The following is a 5,731-nucleotide window of genomic DNA, read 5'->3' as shown; positions in this document are numbered from 1 at the left end:
ATCGGGCATTGTTTCGTTCTGCTGTGCATGGGGTCGCTATGAGTTGGGTCTGACTCGATGGCACCTGACAACAGCAACAACTCTTCAATTTGCCATTCATTCCTAGTATAATACACCATGTTACTGTCAGATTCAAAATGGCTAATACCAATCCATTCAGTGAATAATCCATATGTGCTCCATTTCATTTTTGACAATTCCCAATTCTCCTAGATTCATATTAATGGATGTGTACAGCTATTACATTTCATTTTGAGTTGTGTCCCATCAGCAAATGAAGATCCTGAAGGCTTTTCTCCAGTCTAGTCATCATGGTCAGCTATACTTTGAAGAGGCAGCTCTTCCTCAATTATATTTTAAGTGTCTTCCAACCAGAGTGGCTAGTTTTCCAGTACTATATCTGACAATGTTCTGGTTCTCTTCATCATGTTACAGTTTTCATTGTTATGGTGCTGACTGTATTCCATTGTTACTCATAAGGTTTTCAGTGAATAAATAGTTAGAAGTCTTCCCTATCTTCTTTCTAGCTGTCTTCATCTGGAAGCTCAGCTGAAACCTGTCCACTGTGGTTGACCCTAATTATATTTAAAACACTTTTGGCATAGCTTCCAGAATTAGAGTAACACATAATCCTCCAAAGTACAACAAACTGAGAGATGAGCAGAAACTAAAGAATTTATTGTTGTTAAGTGCCATTGAGTCAGTTTTGACCCATAGCGACCCTGTATAGGGTTTCCCAGGAGCAGCTGGTGAGCTTGAACGAACGACATTGCAGTACAAATGGCTTTGCAGACTGGCACATTAACTCACCATGCCACACCAGGATTATTAAAATCCCGTGATGAGTTTATAAAATTTTCTACAAAGTGTATATACATATTTTTAATGTATTATTCTTTCAAATAATAAAACTATTTTAGTGATAAGAAAAAAAAAAAATCCCACTGCCACTGAGTCATTTCACACTTATGGGAACACCATGCTTCTGTAAGATAAGCACTGGAATGTTAACCACAAGTTCAGTGGTTTGAGTCCACCAACTGTTCCACAGGAGAAAGGTGAGGCTAAAAAAGATATACAGCCTCAGAAACCTTATACAGGTCCCCTATGAGTCAGAACAAACTTGAAGGCATTTAACAACAACAAGTAACCCTATATGACAGAGCAGAATTTTATGGAAACAAACACCTTTGGATGGATTTGAACTTCTGGCTTTGCATTTAGCAGTCTGATGCCTAATCCATAGTGCCATCAGGTGTCCTTCATTATGAGAAAAGTCCCAATCCCTTTTTCTAGAATGCTGTGCATAATTTATTAATGGTACCATGTGATCATGAAGTTCTATTTTATATTTTATTGCTCTGGATAACTTAATATGGTAGCTTATGAAAAGTTTTTCTTAGCATTTATTTCTTTTATATAAGATATAGTAATATGGAGTATGTACTGATACATATTCCTGTTTTCTAGATCTCACCAACTCACATAAAGTGTGTGGATATTATAAATTTTATTTTTAGCTATTTATTATATTCAGTACATGATTAATTATACTTATTTTTCACTAGAATCAGTATCTATGTGAAAATCATCTTTTTAACCCATTGGATTTATACTTCCCACTAGGTGTTCTCACTTTCTTTCTTACCTATCACTTCAGTAATGGCCACACAAAATTGGATTTTGTCTTGTCACGGTTTAGATTAGAAGTCTTCTGCTTGTAATATTCATTGATCTTATTAATTTGAGTTGTTATGTAGCTGAATTATGCATAGTAATAGCAGCTCAGACTGTGTTCCAGAGCTCTTGAGTTCCTGTTATCTTCCTGTCACTTTCACTGTTGTTTATAATATAATGGTATTTGCCTACCTAGCATTCACCTGCTGTTTTCATTTGTATTCACTCATCTCTGATGGTCATTCTGAGTATATTCACACTATGTAGGTTCATTCTGATTTATAGCACCATCAGTTAGCCTTGCCTATGCTTGAGGCAATAGCGTGGCACTGTGGGCTAATGTGCTGGACCAAAAAGTTGATTTCAACCATAAGATCAGTAGCTCAAACTCACCAACTTCTCCTTGTAAACCCTATACATGATTGCTATAAGTCAGGACTGACTCAATGACTCTTAACAACAACACCAACAATTCTTGAAAAGTATGAATCCATTTATGCACATTTTGTACTTAGCATGTTTTGCTCAACATTTTGCTCATGACATTCATTCATGTAATTGTACACATCAGTTCTTTCTTTTGAAAAGTTTTTTCTTAGTCTGTCAAACTGCTTATCTTCAAATAACACAATTCCTTATTTCCTGTTGCAATATATATATATATATATTTTAATCATCCATGTAGGTTTGAAAGAGTCATGTACAAATATATTTAACAAAGTATTATTATGTAATACAGAGGAATAGAAAGCATCTGAAAAATCCTTGGTAACTCAGTGGTTAAAGTGACTGGCTGGTAACCCAAAGTTCAGCAGTTTCAAGTCACCAGCTACTCAAAGGTGTAAGATGTGGCAATCTATTTCCAGAAAGGTGTCAGCCTTGGAAACCCTATGTGTTCCTCTATTCTATAAGACACTGATCTATAAGGTTATTATGAATCTGACTAGAATCAACAGTAGTGGGTTAGAGGTCATCTGTTTATCCTGAAGTACTTCACAGACATTATTAAAAGTAACTAACTAGGAAAGAAAAACTGAACACATTATTAGACCCACTAACTGAGATGTGCCATGAAACCATGACCCTTAACACTCAAAACAGGTATCCAAATCCTATGAGGTTTTTGATTGTACATAAGCAGTTTCTGTTATACCAACTACTTCCTTATATAGTGCCTAGGGCTTTAAAAATTTGTAAGTGGCTATTAATATTACCACGATTGGTTGCTATTCATCTGGAACAACAAATAAAGAAGAAAAGTTGTAAATAGGAAGAAGATATGGAATGTGTGGCTAATTGCTTCCATTAACAACTGCCTCTTTTACTATTAAACCCTAATACTGGATGTTGCCCAACTACCTTTACTGAACATTTTGACTAAGAATTCTATTAGGATTCATGATCAAAAGGGAAAAAAATGCAGAATGGAATTTCAATTTTCATTGACTCCAAACTTTCTGGAGCCATGGAGGCTGAAGAACATCTGAAATTGTAGCCTTGAGAAAGTATCTAAAGTTTAAAACAAACAAACAAAAATCCCCTGAAGACTTCTTAAAACCAAACCATTGTTAACCTTACCTAGTAAAAATGTTTGTCTTGAGCATTATATTTTTTAAAGATCTATGTGAGATCAAATTGACAATACTGACTGGAAAGTTAGTTTACAAACTTTAGGGGGCAGTGAGTTCATGCTAATTAGGGAGGAACCCCACAGAAATGATAGTGAGAATGACTGCATGCCCCAAAAACTGTAATCAAGGTCCCTGAAAGGCCCATGAAGAAACTTGAATTGGTACATGTTTTGTTGTGCATATATTCAACATTCACATCAAAGTAAAATGTTTAAAGACACTAGATATATTATACGATGATGAGACTACTACAAAAACCATGAGTGGGTCATGTCTGACTTCCTATGGCTTCACAAAAGGGGAGAAGAATTGAACTCAAAACCAGCACAAAGTAGATTGCAATGAAACAGAGGTCAGCTATGTCTGAACTCTATAACCTTTACTCTATTCTAACACCAACCATCCCTCCCATAGCACTCTCTGTTTCATATCTGGGTTCTATAATCCATTGCAATGGTCATACAGAACTCATGGCAATACTCCTGATTATGGGATTTATTAGGGAATTGAACAAGTTACAGTTCAGGATCAGAAACAACTCAGGATGCAGGAGTTTTCCAATCAGAAATCCCTCATTTCTGCTGTACTGAAGACAAGTCTCACTCATGTCTTCAACATCTCAGCCATGTGGTATTTGTCCTCTCCCCTACTCAGACAAGTGTTATAAAGATCTTTTAGCCACTTTGTAAATGTCCAAAGAGCATATTCTATAAGCCAGACTCTTGCCCAGGTTATTCAGTTTTACTCAACCCATGGGCCCTGAAGCCATGCAGGTACACTGTCTTTGCAGACTACCACATCTGCCAACACCTCTGCTATAAATGCTTTTCTAAGTAGCTTTCTCATGCTCAACTCAATGTTCTTCTTTCCTCATGGTATTAAGATCATTTGTTCCTGCTTCTGAAATGGCTCCTTTTAAACTTAATGGAATGGCAAAACTAATCAACTTGTGGGCACTGGGAAACCTTGGATAGAAAAGACATAATAAGTAAAATCAAGGTACCACAACTACTAAGGGGAAAATTGAAGTTCTTATGACTTAGTGGGTTATGTTTAGGGCTTCTAACCACAGACTCAGCAGATAGAAATAGCCAGCCACTCTGTGGGAGAAAGATGAGGTTTTCTGATCCTGTTAATATGTACAGCCTCAGAAGCATGACTCAGGGTCACAACCAACTCATTGACATATAACAACAACAATAATAGATTGGAAAACTACAGTCCCTTGATAATATTAATGGGTAAGCAATTGACTACTAAATAAAAGTTTGGTGATTCAAACTGACTCAGAGACACCATGGAAGATAGGCCTTGTTACCTCCTACTGAAAGAAGCCTTGAAAGTAATATGAATTAGTTCTCCTCTGCACATATAGGTTTGCTATGAGTTAAAACTGACTCAGAAATTATGAACAAAAACAACAAAGGTAAAATTAAGCAGAATTTATGTATGGTGCAAACCACAAGGTCAATGGTTCAAACCAACCAGTTGCTCCTTGGAGATGTTATAAAGAGTTGCTGAGTAGGAACCAACTTGCTAGCACTTAACAACAACACTAATGTATACATAGGTATATAGTTGCCAAGATTAAAAATAAATATTAACAATCTAGAAAGTCACATTTACAAGAACACAGATAAAGAAATATAGTAAGCACATTTGAATATTTGCTTATGGAGGACAGGATAAAAGGAGGCTAAAGGTAAAGGTAGAAGAAACAAACATTTCATGGACCGATAATAATACAAGGCTAGTCTGAGAGGGCATATGATTAATCTAATATATTGAACTTGAGGTTAAAAATAATTATTTTAAGGTAAAAAACACCTAGTTTGTAAGGAATTTTTGTTTGTCCATAAACATGGTCTCAATTTGTCTATATCTCTTTATTAACAGAGACATTAACATAATCCATCTTGTTATGAGTCAGAACCAACTTTATAGTATTTAACAATAACCATAGCCACACATATGGACCACTGAAATAACTTCATAACTGTCTCATGCTTCCATTTTCACCCATTATGATCTTTTCTCAACTTTATTCCAATAACTACAGTCAAACTTCAAAACTTAAATTATGTAATATCTCTATGTTCTTAGTTTACAAACACTGATAGATAAATCCTTGGAGTACATTAGTCAGGTTGGATTAATTGGTACACTTTGAAATAAGAGAGACCAAACACACGTATCTGGTTCGATATTCCAGTAATAAGATTATTAAAAGGGATGTGTAAGGTTTCAGCTTAGTTGTAGTGATTTATTTTAAAAAAAAATCTATCACATTGTTTGGTAGTCAAGTAAGGATGGTTAGTCATTTTTGTGATTTCATGTGCTGTTAGGTACTTTGTGATTACAAAATATCAAGGAATGGTATATATATAGTGGTGTTGGAGGAGAATACTGAAAATGCCATGGAC

This window comes from Chrysochloris asiatica, unplaced genomic scaffold (genome assembly GCF_000296735.1).
Source record: "Chrysochloris asiatica unplaced genomic scaffold, ChrAsi1.0 scaffold00089, whole genome shotgun sequence".
NCBI lineage: Eukaryota > Metazoa > Chordata > Mammalia > Afrosoricida > Chrysochloridae > Chrysochloris > Chrysochloris asiatica.
Note: the sequence above shows the minus strand (reverse complement) of the source record.